General features: G+C 43.5%; 1 long non-coding RNA gene across 1 annotated transcript in view; it reads right to left on the bottom strand.

Moving 5' to 3' along the window:
• Positions 1 to 4820: 4820 nt before the first annotated feature.
• Positions 4821 to 17237, bottom strand: part of LOC146045958 (uncharacterized) — an 82357-nt gene continuing 69940 nt past the window's right edge. The window contains exon 3 of the long non-coding RNA XR_014465696.1: positions 4821 to 4950. This is a non-coding gene — a long non-coding RNA (uncharacterized LOC146045958). The remainder of the gene's footprint in view (positions 4951 to 17237) is intronic.

Below are 17237 nucleotides of genomic sequence, written 5' to 3'. Positions count from 1 at the left end.
AGTCACACCAGTCCCTGCCCCAATGGAGCTTACAATCTATATTCCCCACCACAAGTACACGTACACGTACACACAGACATGCTAAGTTTAATTTTTGTTGGAAGCCAATTAACCTACCTGTATATTTTTGGATTGTGGGAGGAAACCGGAGTACCCAAAGGAAACCCACGCATGGGGAGAATATACAAACTCTGCACAGTTAGAGCCATGGTGGGAATGGAACCCATGACCTCAGTGCTGTGAGGCAGTAATGCTAACCATTACACCGCCCGTACTGCCTCTTATTAGAAATTCATTTTATTGAGGATAACAATACTGCAGTAACAATAACAAGGCTTATTTTATGTCATTTTAGCTATTATGTTTGAAAAAAAAATACTGTACAGGTCCAAAACCAAAACACGGAGGTCGTCACATATCTCTATTATAAATGTAAAGTTGCAAATCATATATATATAGAGAGAGAGAGAGAGAGAGAGAGAGAGAGAGGGAGAGAGATAGATATACAGTGTATATAATTTTTACATTTATTTATTTAGTACCAAAATATTTTGTTGCCCTTTACAATCAGGAGCAAGTCAATAAAATAACAAGACAGGTAATTAGTTAATTACAGTTAGACAGAAAGGTAAATGGGCCCTACACTTACCTCTCGGTCTCTAATTACCTAATTAGCTGTCTTGTTTTCTTTTTTTCCAGCTCAAAAGCCTAAATAATTATCTTCACAATCTTATACTGCTTTCACATTGCAGAAATGGGTAATGACACGGTATTCTTAAATGGGACTTTAAAACGGGTCTGAGCCTTGAGACCTTTCACATTGCAGGTGAAAACCGTTTTAAAAATCATTTAATACCATTCAAACATTCAACCCGTTTAACCCCCAAGGGACACGTTTCAAGCCATTGAAATAGAGCCTTTCACACTGCCTAAAAAACAGCTTTAAAACGTGTAGAACTCTGCTTTTTAACCGTGTTGAAATACCAGTTAACTTTAACCGGTAAATCAACTTTGGCACTTTCACATTGCAGCCTTAAACGTTTTAAAATGGGAAAAAAACGGCAATATACCGTTTTAAAAGTGAGATGTGAAAGGGGTATTACAAATGGAAATTGAAACATGAGTGCTACAAATAATGTCATCAGGCTGGTATGCAATGACAGTTAGTGTGGCCCCTCCCACCAGTGTCAGTGATGTCACTTTCAGAGAGTTTCGGTGTAACACGTCTACAGTCTCCAAAAAGTTCTGTCATTTCCCATAAGTACTCTGTACAAAACCACCGCATAATGAAAATTCCTAATCAAATCCACCCAATAAAAACACCACAACATTATCCACAAGCAAATATGTACTGAATAACAGTGACGTGTGGTGGTGGCTGTGAACGGAGAGGCACTGTCACAGCCACCACCGCACCCCCCCCCCCCTGCACCTGGCTGCCGCCCACACCTCTGCCCCCCCCCCCCCCTCCCACACTCTCCGGCACTGGCCACAATCTGCCCGCCACCTCCATTTTTATTGGGCTTTTTTAGCCCACTGCTTAACCCTGCCACAAGCCCCGCCCCCGCTGCATCCCCTTGCAGTTCTTTGTGGGATGAACGCTTATCAGTGCCTCCCAAACTAGGTTAAATAATTTAAACTAGTAATTTAAACATAATATAAAGAAAATACTTATGACTTATGACACAGAATACTGTATGTGTCATAGGTATATTCTTTGTAATATTTTAAAACAAAATGACAGGGGAAGCACTGCCTCCCCTGACTGCAGGTGGCTGCTGAATAACAGTGTATAAAATAGAGAGAGGTAATATACTATAAAAAGAGAAGTGAAGTTCAGGAAGCCTCTAAAGCAGGGGTTTTAAAACTTGGTTCTCAAGATTCCACGAGGTTCACATTTCCCAGGTCACCCGACAGGTGCACAAGTGTATTCATTACTCATTGACACATTTTAAAAGATCCACAGGTGGAGCTAATTATTTGACTTGTGATTCTGTGGGGGAGGCTTGCAAACATGCAGTGTGTGCAATCCAGAGGGCCGAGTTTGAGAAGCTGCGCTCTAATACGAAAGTAGTAATAATGTAAAGGAAGAATGTTAATGCTAAAGATAAGAGGAAGATTGGAAACTGCCAGTGTGTCCTAGTGAAGTGGCGAAATGTACATAATGACCGTGGTCTTTTAGGAGGGGGTGGGGCGTAAGTGTATCATTTGACCCTGCCCCCTATGCAAATATAGCCGTTGTCATCTTTTTATCATAAGAGGGTGGGGTTTAATAATGCAACTAGCCAGGCCTTGCTCCCATCGGAGACCACCTGAAATATTAAAGGTAGCTAATTATGGTGAGGACACGTCTGTATTTTGTATTGTTCCAGTGATAAGAAGATTCCCTGCATTAATCTCAGTGATGTAAGGAAAAAGAAAAAGTCGGAGTGAAGATTTTTTTTTTACAGCCTCTGAAAATAATCTTTTTTTTTTTTTTGTAAATACGGTAGATAAAGAAGCGTTCTCTTCTCCCATCAAGCGAGCACGGAGGAGGACAATGTGGCAAAATTGAAACCTGCACTCGGAATAAGCCCATGAACAGGCGGAACGCGGCGCTGCCATTCTCTAGATGACAACGCTCCTCGATCTCCGCAGATAAAAGCCAGAGATGTATTTTGTCAGCTTTTCTCACTCCTGCAATTATGAATCCATCGTGCAGATATCCAGGCTGAATTGTTTGCATTGTTCCTGCAGGGGGAAAAGAAGGCAAAGGGGATTATACTTATCGACACAAAGCGTTTTGGTTTACAGAGATAACACCGGAGAAAAAAAAAAAAATCCTTGAAATAAGTGGCTCATTCGTCAAGACGCGGCATAAAAAGTATATTAAAAAACATTGAATCACTATAAGCAGACAATAAACAATGCACCTGAGTAATGTGCCGCCTGGAATGCTGATTGAATAACCTGTTGCAGGAGGAGAACAATTGATTTTCACTTTCAGATTTTTCTCTGCTATTTTTACTCAGTTGGATCTACATTGATTGTATAAAGTGATTAATCATAACAAGCGCGAATAGGAAAGAAAGAACAAATGTCTAACAATGCTATAAACCTGGGATGGATGAAGGGCCACAAGGACCTGGCCTGCAAATGTTTAAGGGCCTTACTAGCAGAAGCGGGGGAGGTGGGACCAGTGCTTTTTGGGTGTAGCCAGTACTGTGTGGGAGTGACTAATGCCATGAGGGCCTGTACAACCCCTACACCAGGGGCGGATTGGCCCACCGGGAAACCGGGCCATTTCCCGGTGGGCTGGCCCAAAACTCCTGAAAAATGGGCCGGCAGCGCCCTTCCTGGACTGGCAGGGCTGCAACACTTTTCCCACATCCAAAATGGCTATGGGAGGGCTGCTGCGCATGTGCAACAGCACACAGCACCTCCCATGGACCGTCATGTGTGGTGGTGGCAGCGGGCTCCCAGCTCCCGTTCCCATATCTGGAGGCTGCAGAACAGAGCAGGTGAGCCCCTGCCTGCATTACAAACACCGCCGCCATTCCGCCCCCCCACATTACAATGACATACGCCCCACCGCCAGCACCTATCCCCACGAGCAGTCTAATACATACGCGCCGTCGCCAGCAGAACCCCCCACCCCCCGGGCTGCTACAAAATGTGTCTCTTTCCCAGGCTGGATTTCAGTCCCAATCCGCCCCTGCCCTAAACTATAAGCCAGTGATTCCCAAACTGTGGCACCATGGGTGCCTTGGGGGACTTTCAGGGGTATCCTGGATTGGTTTTTCATGACCAAGTAAAATTATTTATGTCTAAAGCCGTAGGCAAATTGTGGACAAACAGAGGTGAAGCCTGTCCATACCGCATAACTGACCCAAAGGCCGAGATAGAAGCACAATTTACTAAATTTAAAAAAAAAAAAAATCTGAATTTATCGATGAGAATCTTTTGGTTTAGGGGTGCCATTAAAAAAAAAAAATCTGGTAATTAGGGGTGCCTTGATTCCAAAAAGTTTGGGAGCCACTGCTGTAAGCCTTGATTTGTTCCGGATGATGGATCTACACTGTCCAGGTGGACAGTCCAATAGGTCTACCCCAAAAGGTCGACATGCAATAAATCAAGAGGGAAAAAAGGTCAACTGGGTCAAAATGTGGACAGGCAATAGGTCAACAGGTTAAAAATATTGACATATAAAGGTAGACACATGCAGTGCCGGTGCCAGGCACCGGAGCGCCCCAGGCAGGGGGGCGCCCCGGCGCTCACCCGCTCCATGGGTGGGTGGAGGGTTAATGCGGCCGCTGTGCTGCTTTGGGGGGTGCGGGCGGGCTGGCTAGCTCAGCGGGCGGGGCGAGCTGGCTCAGCAGGCAGGAGTGAGGAGGTCTCGCTTACCGGGCAGGAGGGCGCAGGGCTCACTGTGCTGTGTATTCAGTCTCATCTTCCGCGTACAGCTGGGCAGCGTCTGAAGGTGAGCCAAGTGCTCAGCGCTGCCCAGCATTAACATGTGCCGCCCGGCCGGCGCGCTGATCCAGGGGGGAAGGGAGGCTGCTCCCAACAGCCTTCTGGGGGACCCTGCTCCCAACTACCATCCCCCAGTGGCCGGCGCCCTAGGCAAATGCCTAGCACTGCCTAGTGGTGGCGCCGGCCCTGGACACATGAAGAGGTCAATATAAGTTTTCCTGTTTTTTTGTTTTTTTTTTAACCGGCTTGTTCTTACTTCACCATCCATGTCAGCATGGTGGGAAAATATAATAGTTCCTGATTCATGGCAAGCAAAGTGATCCGTGCAAGGGTACGCGTTACACAAATTGGGGGAAGGAATCAGGATACCCGCAGTGTGTACTCCAGCGTCGCCATCTCCATCAATGTTGGAATTTTGGCACTGGTCTTCTACATGCTAGTCGGGATTTCAGCATCGATTTTCTGACTGCTCACTTTCCGACAGCTGGCTGGCATCCCCTGCAGACAGATCATATATCAGAGATAGAGCTGGACATAGACACTTTCATCAACACCAAATATTAATAACAGTAAGAAAACTTCTGCGGTAGAGCCACAATGATCTACATTCATCTTCGTGCGTTATCGGGGCACTACGGACGGTGTAATGGTTAGCATTACCGCCTCACAGCGCTGAGGTCATGGGTTTGATTCCCAACGTGGCCCTAACTGTGTGGAGTTTGTATATTATCCTGTGCTTGCGTGGGTTTCCTCCGGGTACTCCGGTTTCCTACCACAATCCAAAAATATACTGGTAGGCTAATTGGCGCCCAACAAATTAACCCTAGAATGTCTGTGTGTGCGTGTACATGTGGTAGGGAATATAGTATGTAAGCTCCACTGGGGCAGGGACTGATGTGAGTGTTCAAATATACTCTCTACAGCGCTGCGGAATATGTGTGCGCTATATAAATAACTGGTAATAATAATCTCTGTACAGCGCTGCGGAATATGTGTGCGCTATATAAATAACTGGTAATAATATTCTCTTTACAGCGCTGCGGAATATGTGTGCGCTATATAAATAACTGGTAATAATAATCTCTGTACAGCGCTGCGGAATATGTGTGCGCTATATAAATAACTGGTAATAATAATCTCTGTACAGCGCTGCGGAATATGTGTGCGCTATATAAATAACTGGTAATAATATTCTCTATACAGCGCTGCGGAATATGTGTGCGCTATATAAATAACTGGTAATAATAATCTCTGTACAGCGCTGCGGAATATGTGTGCGCTATATAAATAACTGGTAATAATATTCTCTATACAGCGCTGCGGAATATGTGTGCGCTATATAAATAACTGGTAATAATAATCTCTGTACAGCGCTGCGGAATATGTGTGCGCTATAAAAATAACTGGTAATATTCTCTGTACAGCGCTGCAGAATATGTGTGCGCTATATAAGAAACTATTAATAAATAAATAGTCGCTGACCACTTACTTTGTATAGTAACAGTAGGAGCCAGTAGTGGGTCCTTATCAGTATGACTTCCATGTTTTATTATTGCATGGGTTTTGCATGTAAAGATATCCATCACAAAATTTCAATATTAAATTTACATTTTCTTGGGCCTAGATTCAAATACAATGCATACATAATGACCAATATAAAATTCATTTGCACGCACACCGCCGTGACTGACACCAATTTATCGGAAGCCAGAGATTAAATGGTGTCAGTCCTGGGCCTCCTGCCGGAGTCTATACTTCCCGTTGCACAGTTTTCCCGTGTTTGTCTTGTGTGTTGTTTTTTTCTTCTTCTTCCTTTCTGGCAAAAGTCATTTAAAAACTAAAAAGGGCTGAGAGAGATGAAAGGCGCATCTAATCATTTCTGTTTCTCCCCGCAGCCATTCAGAAAGGACAAACGTACTTAATGAAAACATGTACATACATAGTTTGGATGGTATTACTTTTCCAGCAAGACATCAATACTCAAAGTAATTACTAAATAACATCCCGGAGACCCAGGGGCCACAGTTTGTGGAATTGTAATAAATTACTTACAGTCCATTATAGACACCAGCAATGACTATTGAATCATTCATCAACTGGTGCTAAATGTAACGCTTGTAGCGAATTATGACAATTGATCTCTTCATATTCTACTTTCCAATATCTATATCATGTTTACTGATAATGAAAAAAAATAGAGGGAGAGAAATAACCGTCCTGTTGCTGGCTTATTTCTGCGAGGAACCATACAATGGCCGCACTGAGGTTCTACGCTGTTCCGGACGAGTGTAATCAATTTCTCTACAAGAAAGGTCACGGAAGGGGCCTTGTTACAGATTTATTTCTTTTATATTTTTTTTGCCACACTATATCCTGCTTGTTTGTCACTTATGATCAAGTGGCCTTTCCAGTAAAAATGTGCCGCCCCGGGGGAATTCTCTCCTGCCTGGTTTTTACAAGCCCGGTGGAACGCAATTCTGGAATCGTGCTCAGCTGTTCTCAAATGAACCTGGCCGATTGGAATGAGCTGAAGAGCTTATTGATTGATTACATTTGTAATGTCGGCAGTGTACTGTAAGTCAACATTATGAACCTGAAGCATGTTATTAGGGTTAGGCTGCAATTATGGCTAAGGTTATGGTTGGACTGAAATTAGGCCACCACTAAGGTTAGCCTAAAACTGCAATATTGACCTTTTGACTTAATGGGTGACATTTAATAGGTTGAGAGTTTTAGTTACTTTTCAAAATCGCCCATTATCGCACTTTTTGAAATCACATTTTTTGCCGCGAATTCGCATATTTAATGAGCTGCGTATTCCGGGGAAAAAATGCGATTAAGTGCTATAATGGGCGATATTTAGTCATGAAAATGTGCGATTTGTAGTCATGAAAATTTGCGAATTTGTGTTAAAAAACAATAAAAAACCTGGTTCCAAAAATACGTGGGACAAAACGTGTAGCGTTGGAGCACGGTGCTGGTTTAAAAATATGGGGGACCCCCAGATTTTTTTGTTTTCCGTATCTTTGGAACCAGGTGCGGCTCAATGAGCCCGGGGCTGGTTATGCTCAGGAGGGGGGACCCCACGCCATTTAAAAAAAAATGTATACATTTTTTAAGACAGGACCATGCACATGTCTGCATATGTGGTGATGTTTAGACACATTTTCCCGAATTCGCATCTCATTAATAATGCTATTTATATACTTTTCAATGGGAAAACATCTGGATGCGAGTTCCGGCTTTACTAAAAATCGCACTGCGTTTTTTGCCATTTTTCACATCTCATTAAATATGTGAATTCGGGGAAAAGTGCAATTTTGAACATTTTTTACAAAAAATCGCACAAATCACATTTTCGCATCTCATTAAATGTCACCCATTATATCATACTATCTATAATATGTGCATGTGCCTGTGTGTGTATCTCTTCAGTATATGTCATTGGTTTGCTAGCTGTCTTCCACATCTAACCATCTCTGTTCCTCCCTCTCCTCATTTGTCCATCTCTATCTCATCTCTGTCCTCCCTCTCCTCATTTATCCATCTCTATCTCATCTCTGTTCCTTCCTCTCCTCATTTGTCCATCTCTATCTCATCACTGTCCCCTCTCTCTCCTCAATTGTTCATCTCTATCACATCTCTGTCCTCCCTTTCATTATATGTCCATCTATTTCTCATCTATGTCCTCCCTTTCCTAATTTTTTCATCTCTATCTCATCTCTGTCCTCCCTCTTCTCATTTTTCTATCTCTATCTCGTCCATGTTCCTCCCTCTACTCATTTGTTCATCTTCATCTCATCTCTTTCCTCCCTCTCCTCATTAGTCCATCTCTATCTCAACTCTGTTCATCCCTCTCCTCATTTTTTCATCTTTGTCTCATCTCTGTTCCTTCCTTTCCTCATTTGTCCATCTTTATCTGATCTCTGTTCCTCCCTCTCCTCATTTGTCCATCTCTATCTCATCTCGTTCTCCCCTCTCCTCATTTGTCCATCTTGATCTCATCTTTGTTCCTCCTTTTCCATCTTTATCTCATCTCTGTCCTCCCTCTCCTCATTTTTCCATCTCTATCTCATCTCTGTCCTCCCTCTCCTAATTTTTTCATCCTGTAGATGGATTATACTGACGTACCTGGAGGCTAATATAGCTAATATAGCTATTCCACTCGTATATCATGGCGCAACCAAATAAGTGGTATATGTAGCTTAGAAAATGGCACCTTGGTATGAAAAATAGAGTGAAACCGATAAAGAATAGGAGTAAAAAGATGCAGAGGAGTAGGAAACAGATACAGAACCAGAGGAAACAGATACAGAATAGGAGGAAACCGATGCAGAATATGAGGAAACAGATACAGAATAGGAGGAAACAGATGCAGAATAGTTGAGAACAGGTGCCTCAATCTGAAATATTTTGGCTGATTAAATATAAAACTGTATATTAACAGCATAAGTGACTAAAACAGCTGCACATTCTTCCCACTCCCCATATGTGCCGCTGCCCTCTCCCCATATGTGCCACTGCCCTCTCCCCATATATGCTTCTGCCCTCTCCCCATATGTGCCTCTGCCCCTACCCCATATGTGCCTCTTCCTCTAACCCAAATCTGCCTTTGCCCATACACCATATGTGCCCCTGCTCTCACCCCAAAGATGAACAGCGAGTACACACACCAGTGTATCACTGCAAGATTAAAGCGTGCATAGGTGAACAGCGGGTACAAATGCCATTGTTACCAGTGGCTGCATAGCTGAAGAGACTATTTGTCTACAGAAAGCCATTAGCCGGGGGATTTAGGAAATAAAAGTGGTATGTTTGTCATGCTTGGGAGCAGGGAAAGCTGCTTATTAAAATGGAATCACAAGAGAGAGAGAAATAGAGCCTCACGGCCGCATATCTGCAGCTTTAAGATTAGCCCAGGACCTTTAACCACAATTTAATTCCCCTAATCTCAAATGAATGCCTCAATCTCTGCTCTAATTATCACCCAATATACAGGTCTGAATGCATTGCTATGGCCACAAGGTCCAAAGTGACGAGGAACAATGTACAGTGTAATGTAATCTCTGCTCAATGCAGAATCATTCTTTGGAGGGGGAACATTCTCTGCTTTGGATTTATACTTTGAAGAGTTGGTTTGAAATGAAACTTTAATTGGCAGCGCAGGCTGCATGTCGCTACTCCTCCAGGGAAGCTTCATTCCCTTTACCAAGATGGCCACTGAAGCTACTACTGAGCTTGTCGGGAGCCATTATAGGACTGTGTTTTAGAGCAGTCTATATGGGCCAAGTACTGTAGATAAGACTGCCATCAAATTCTATGTGTTAGAGTGCGACAGCGAAGGACAGTAGATTTCCACTTAACTCCAGTGAGTCTCGTGTTTACCTGTGATATATCCACTGTTCCATCATCCTGTGCTACTACCAGGTACGTACATACTTTATACTTACTCGCTGTTGAGTGGCATGACACCTTGTTCCCCTCAAGCTCCATCCACCAGCGTGTGCAACAGTGAGTACGTCTGCTTTATCTTCACTAAAAATCACTCCACTGGTTAAGTAACTGGGCTGATTGTAAGGCAGCTCAGCTGCTGGTGTAAACAGAAGCTCTGCTACTTTTACAAGCTTGTACGCACATATATCCAACATTCTGTACCTGGAGATCCTTACATCATTATGACAAAAATAGATCTTTATATAAGTTTGTATATTAATGTTCAGGGTCATTATTGGGTTCTTCTACCACTCACCCCGACTCCGGCACTTGCTCCAATATTCTGCAGAGTGGGAGATCGTGAACTGTATTATTAAAACCCCTTTAGAAATCCTGCGTTTGCTACTGGTTCGGTTATAGTTGTATTTAATATTTATATATAAACAATCAATAAAAGATTGTTTGTTTTACTTTTATCAATTTGAACGGGCAAAATGGGAAGGATCTGCCATTATTATGTCACATGGGGTCGAACGGGACATGGCTCAGCTGATTAACCGCTTTTACTGGTTTGTCTGAAAAGTTTCATGGCAGAAGTGTTTGTTAAATCAGCACAAGAGGGAGTCCCCAGCTCAGCAAATGGGGTGGAAAACTGCCCTGGCACTGTCAGTAAAATACACAGTGGGACGGTTCAGATTTCCACTGGCACATAGCAGATGGAACCTTTCACAATTTGTGCCAGTGCGAGGTTTCTAAGAATCACGTTAGTTTAAATCTAGCAATATTGTATTACACAACGGAATTCCATCCGGTGAGAAGACTCTAGTAGGCAACACAATGCAAGAGACAATGTCTTACTGTGTAGTCAACGGTACGCCACATTCTAGATCATGTGTTTTAAGTATAGCCCAACATTAATATAACACCAGTACATTTATCTGTGCAACACAAGAATCATCTCTTGCCTGTAGAGTGACCAGTTACTTTAATGGGTTTATTGGACCATGTTAGAGCAGTGCCACACATTAATTTTATTTTGGCACCAGTGCCCTCCAGATCACATCACAATGCACGCTTGTCAGTCTAATTTGGAGACACTTTTACAGAGGTTTGTTACAAGGCACCACTGCGCCTCAATAACAGATGCTGCCCGACAACCAGGACACCGGGTCATATGCCCGCAATGCCCAATTGTCCCGCTCATTGCTAGGCAATCGGTATCTATTCTGGATAGCTAAGGTGGATGCGGTCTAGATGTCTCGGCTGTATGCAGCACTGCAGCTGCAGGAAATACCTAATTATATGGACCTTTCCATTCTCACTGCCCAACTACTCTGTGTTATAAGGCAGGCCCACTCTTCCCTGCCGGTTATGATTTATACCTCTGCATAAGTTGCTGGTCTGTTTTGCGGAATCCTGTACTCTGGTATCAGTGCTCTGGATTCCCAACCATACCTGAAACTAGTTCCTGCTACTCAGGGGCATCACAAGGTGGTGCAGGCCAGGCCCTAGTGTCACCCACCGAGGGTTGACACCAAAGTGGCAGATCCTGCTCAGTGGCAGGAGCAAGGTGCCGCATTCTAAGGTTAAGTGCAGCCATAGCACTCCTCGGGGGCAAGCTGCACCTCCAGGATCCCTGCAATGATGACTCATTACCATTCCCTTGTTAGATATTAGGCTGCCTAGTGTTACTATTCCAATCAAATAATACAGCAGTCTCCAGCCAACTGTATAAGTTCCTGTTGCTGGAGGTTTAAGACCTGGTGGCATCCCAAGTACACTATGGAAACAACAGGAGCAGCTGATATAGGTAGAAGACCCTCCCATTGGCTCTGTGGGTTTCATATAATTGAGCTGGTGTTCCATTTAGGGAAGCCAATCCCGGGGCATTTTTTCAATCTCTGGCATTCGGGATTGCTTTCCTAATAAAAAGACGCCCTGGCTGCCCCACATGTACTTAAATTTGAGGGTGCAACAGGGTTGCCAGGAGACCGGGTGCTGGGTGGGTGGACGGGTCGTCCATGCTGCTGGCTGGGTGCGGGCTGGAGTGCTGGCGCGCTGGCTGAGTGGGCAGGCTGGCGCGCTTGCTTCGCGCTGGCTGGGTGGGCGGGTGCGCGTGCTGGCTGGGCGGGTGGACGGCGGTTCGGCATCACACTGCCGGACGCCACCTCTGCCTGTGTAGCGTGACCTCTGGGGAGAAGTCTAATCCCGAAATCCCGGGATTGGAAACTCCAATCCCGGGATTGAAATCCCGGCGTTTTGGGGGCCGATCCTGATCCCGGGATTGGTCACCCTAGTTCCATTACAAGGTTTAAACACAGTATGTTTGAAATTTTGCAAGGAATATCTACTACATGTGTTAGAACAGGAAGACATTGCTTCACAGTCTTCAATATGACTCCTCCACTGATGATGCTTCATTCCCTTACTGGACCATGTTAGAGCAGTGCCACACATTAATGTAAAGTAAACAGTAAAACTACTGTTCATGTGTGGCACCATCTGGATATTTTATATGAATGACAGTGAAAAATGGAGATTTCTTCCTTAGCTCAGAGACCTGTGACCATTTACCCCACTATCCAGCTGTTCCAGGACCTGCACCACTAGCCTCATCCAAAACCAAAAGATTGTCCTGTCCAACTCTATCAGCAAGAGCAAACTATCTGCATGAAACAAATGGTTCCTACATTGTGGATTTGCAGAAGCAGGACAAAGGAACCCAGTATATGTACAGTACACATCATAGGCACAACAATTTGCACAGGCTCCCTAGTTTTATTTATACTTGGTGACCATCACGAAACGCGTAAGTTCTACATGACCAGGATGCCAGAACTCTATGCTGGTGCAAAATCTTCCACTTTTCTTTTATCATAATCCATATAAAAGTGTGTTTTAATTGTTAATCCTTTGTCATGTAATTTACAGCTCAGTCCAGATCTATACTGAATAATGAATGTTACACAGATCAGCAGAGGAAAGTCAGAGCAAGATTCAGAATCCATTTTACTTTTATCCTTCAATGCAAAACTTACTTTTTTAATTTCAGACTACTAAATACCAGTCCTAGAAGACATAACTCAGACATTAGCCATGGCAGGACAAATAATGGTGGCAATATAGCAGGTGTGCAAGAATAACTCAGGGGGCTGCTGTCGTTAGGTATTAACACATGAAAATGGTCAGGAAGTGATCCTAATAAAGAATGCTACAACCAGATTTGGCGATACTGAGACATACGGCGATGTGACAACCAGATGCTGTGATATTGCCACACACGATGACATGACAACCAGATGCTGTGATACTGCCACACACGATGACATGACAACCAGATGCTGAAAATGAAAAACACATGAAAATGGTCAGGAAGTGATCCTAATAAAGAATGCTACAACTAGATTTGACGATACTGCCACACATGGCGAAGTGAGAACCAGATGCTGTGATATTGTAACACACGGTGACGTGACAACCAGATGCTGTGATACTGCAACACACGGCAACATGACAACCAGATGCTGTGATACTGCGACACATGGCAATGTGACAACCAGATGCTGTGATACTGCGACACACGGCGACATGACAACCAGATGCTTTGATACTGCGACACATGCCGACGTGACAACCAGATTCTGTGATACTGCGACACACAACAACATGACAACCAGATGCTGTGATACTGCGACACACGGCGACGTGACAACCAGATGCTGTGATACTGCAACACACGCCGATATGGCAACCAGATGCTGTGATACTGCAACACACGCCAATGTGGCAACCAGATGCTGTGATACTGCAACAACCAGATGCTGTGATACTGCGACTCACGGCGATGTGATAATCTCTTACTGCGATACTGTGACACACACCGACTTGACAACCAGATGCTGTGATACTGCAACACACTGCAACGTGACAACCAGATGCTGTGATACTGCGACACATGGCAATGTGACAACCAGATGCTGTGATACTGCGACACACGGCGACATGACAACCAGATGCTTTGATACTGCGACACATGCCGACGTGACAACCAGATTCTGTGATACTGCGACACACAACAACATGACAACCAGATGCTGTGATACTGCGACACACGGCGACGTGACAACCAGATGCTGTGATACTGCAACACACGCCGATATGGCAACCAGATGCTGTGATACTGCAACACACGCCAATGTGGCAACCAGATGCTGTGATACTGCAACAACCAGATGCTGTGATACTGCGACTCACGGCGATGTGATAATCTCTTACTGCGATACTGTGACACACACCAACTTGACAACCAGATGCTGTGATACTGCAACACACTGCAACGTGACAACCAGATGCTGTGATACTGCAACACACGGCAACATGACAACCAGGTGCTGTAATACTGCGACACAAGGCGATGTGACAACCTGATGCTGTGATACTGCAACACACGTCGACGTGACAACAGGATGGTGTGATACTGCGACACTCGGTGACGTGACAAACATATGCTGTGATACTGTGACAAATGGTGACGTGACAACCAGATGCTGTGATACTGCAACAAACGTCGACGTGACATGCAGTACGGAGAATAAAAAAGTGAAAAAATATGAACAAATAAATAAAAGTTTATTACATGCAGTGGAGTTGGCGATTTGATGCAGAATGTTTTATTCATCAAAATAATTTGACATTTTTTTGGATTCACTTTATTCATTTATTTGTTCTGTCTTGTAACTGTTTGTTATTATAGTGGTATTTGTATACACATTTAACTGGTGGCAGAGATAAGTATAGAGCATCTTGTTCATGTCTCAGATTGACAACAGCCATGTACAGTATGTATGACAGGGAGCTTAGACTGCACAGGATTGGTTCAGACTGACATGTGACTGAAGGGGGCATGGCAGACCCCATGTCAGGCTAAGGTGGGAAAGTCTGTTTGTATCCACCATGCGTGTGACAGAGAGCAATGGCAGCGGACTGTAGGATTGCCGTGCACTGGACACGGTCACTCAGCGCTCAGCCGCGGACTTAGCCACACTGCAGGTACCGGGAGATGACTGCCGGAAAAATGCTTAGCGCCCAGGACGCAGACTGCGTCTGGATCTGAACTGCAAGCTCAGCCTGCGCAGACACTTAGCCGGTAAGAGAGCTTGCTTCAACACACCGGATCGTGACATGTGGGATCGCAGGACACCTTGAAGTGCATGAACATCGGCCATTGTCTACAAACAAAAATCAGGCCCAAAGCCTATGAACTGCTAGTTGGATGGGGGACTTGTTGTTTGGGACAACTTCTGCACTTTATCTGCTTGCCATGTGCAACATAACTTTTATTCATATTTAGACGTTTGATTACATTTACCCCTAAGTGTGGAAAATGCAGTGATTTTTATTTTATTTTTTTACAAGTAAAGACAAACGTTTAATAACTAACAATGACCATATTTTGCTTTAATTAACCAATTGCAAGTTGGACCATAAAAGGCGATTTTGGTTGCTAGTGGTGACACACACAGTTTACTGACCATTGCCATGGTTACTAAATAGCCCCCACTCAAAATTTTGGATGTCAAATTGTAAGTTCATAAAACATACTGTATATGCTACAATTATATTTCCATTGCATTACTTTTTTAAATGCTGAATTTGCTTAATTAAAGAAAAAATAATGGTCATCTTTTTAATTGTAGATAACACGGATGAATATTGTTTTTTAGGGCTGGCAAACATGAAAGGTATTAGTTATGGGTTCTCAAGGTCATCTAAGTTCTTGCCAATTAACACTTCAAATTACAGTCATGTGGTCTGGGCCGCAGTGCGCTCTCTTCAGCTGTCACCGCAGCAGAAAAAAGCCTGTCAAGAAACTGTCCAGAGGGTTCGCTCTGACCTTGTCTATCATTGAAGATGCAAATGCGGGAAAGGTGTTTGCAAAGAAAATGACAGAATATTTTCCTGTGCGGCTGAAACCATAGGATCAAAAATTTATTTTCTTTCTTGTTTCATAGACGATGTGCTGGACTCAAGAGGCAGCTGGGTAACGTAGCAGCATATTAACAAACAGCCATTTACTGCCATACAGTGTAGTTAAAAATGTGGATATTAAAGCATTATTTTCTGGTTTAAAATGTTAAAATCTTTTTAAGAACAATTTCTAAAAGATATATAAACAGTGGCTTGCAAAAGTATTCAGCCCCCAACAAGTCACATTTTTTGGTATTACAAATGACGAACAGACAGTAATTTTGAAACTTATAATTATTTGTTTTCATATTTGAAAAGAAACAAACCTGAAAAATTGTGTTTGCAAAAGTATTCAACCCCTGTAGACTAATACTTGGTAGAACCACCAATGGCAGCTTTAAATCTGTTGGGGTAAGTTTCTTCAAGGTTTGCACACTGTTGAGTGTGAGTTTTGCCCCATTATTCCTTGCAGATGTACCTCAGGTTGGTCAGGTTTCTTGGGTGACCCCTATGGTCTACATTTTTCAGATAGAGTAGGTGTCGCATACAGTTATCTCAGCTGGACAGAAATCTGGACTTAGTTATTGTAGAACTTCACCTTTCCGCTGTTCACCCATGCCATTGTTGAACAAGTGCGTTATGTGTTTTAAAAACCTTATGAAAAACTAAATGTTTACTGTAATTTTTAAGAGAGAAGGGACCCAATGTGATGTCTCTACCTGGAGGCCTTCTCTCTTGCCAGCAGGTCATTAGTCTCTGAGCACTGTGGTCACTGGGAGACCCTAGAGGTTTGCCAGAATCTCATGTGCATGCCCAGGTCTCCAGGAAAATGGCATGGTGACCATTTTACCAGTTATTTCTAATTTGCACAAAATGCTGGGAATGGGCACTACAGGAAGTTATAGAAAAATAAAATTTGCTAGGATTTCCACCTTTCTTGTTCTAACACAGTTAAACAAAGTCCTCACATATATAACACATACTGTACACAAACAACTTGTGGAGTTGTGGTCTAACTACAGTAGAATTATGTACAGTAAGCTCTGTTTTATTTTACTACTGTATATTCATTAAATATATTTTTAAGAAGCATTACTATATACAGATGGAGCACCTCTCAGCCAGCTCAGGGAATTGCCAGATTCCCTGAGAGGCGCTGCGTCTGACTGGGACTAGAGGGCTTTGCAAAGTTGCATGCAGCCAAACCACTAGGTGAAGCAGATGGACCAGTCTACATACTGGATAAAGGTCTCCACAGCGATTTCTGGTTACTTATAACAAATTCCTTGCATCTTGTGCATGATTTGTGATACAAAAAAGAAGGATAGAGGATCAGGTCTGGACTGTGCAAGGGAGGAACAAGCTCTAGGATGTATTCATGGGCC

The sequence above is a fragment of the Crinia signifera genome, chromosome 11 (assembly GCF_055691185.1).
Source record: "Crinia signifera chromosome 11, ASM5569118v1, whole genome shotgun sequence".
Taxonomy (NCBI): domain Eukaryota; kingdom Metazoa; phylum Chordata; class Amphibia; order Anura; family Myobatrachidae; genus Crinia; species Crinia signifera.
The sequence above is the reverse complement of the archived record's forward strand: the minus strand, read 5'-3'. Positions and strand labels throughout refer to the sequence as shown.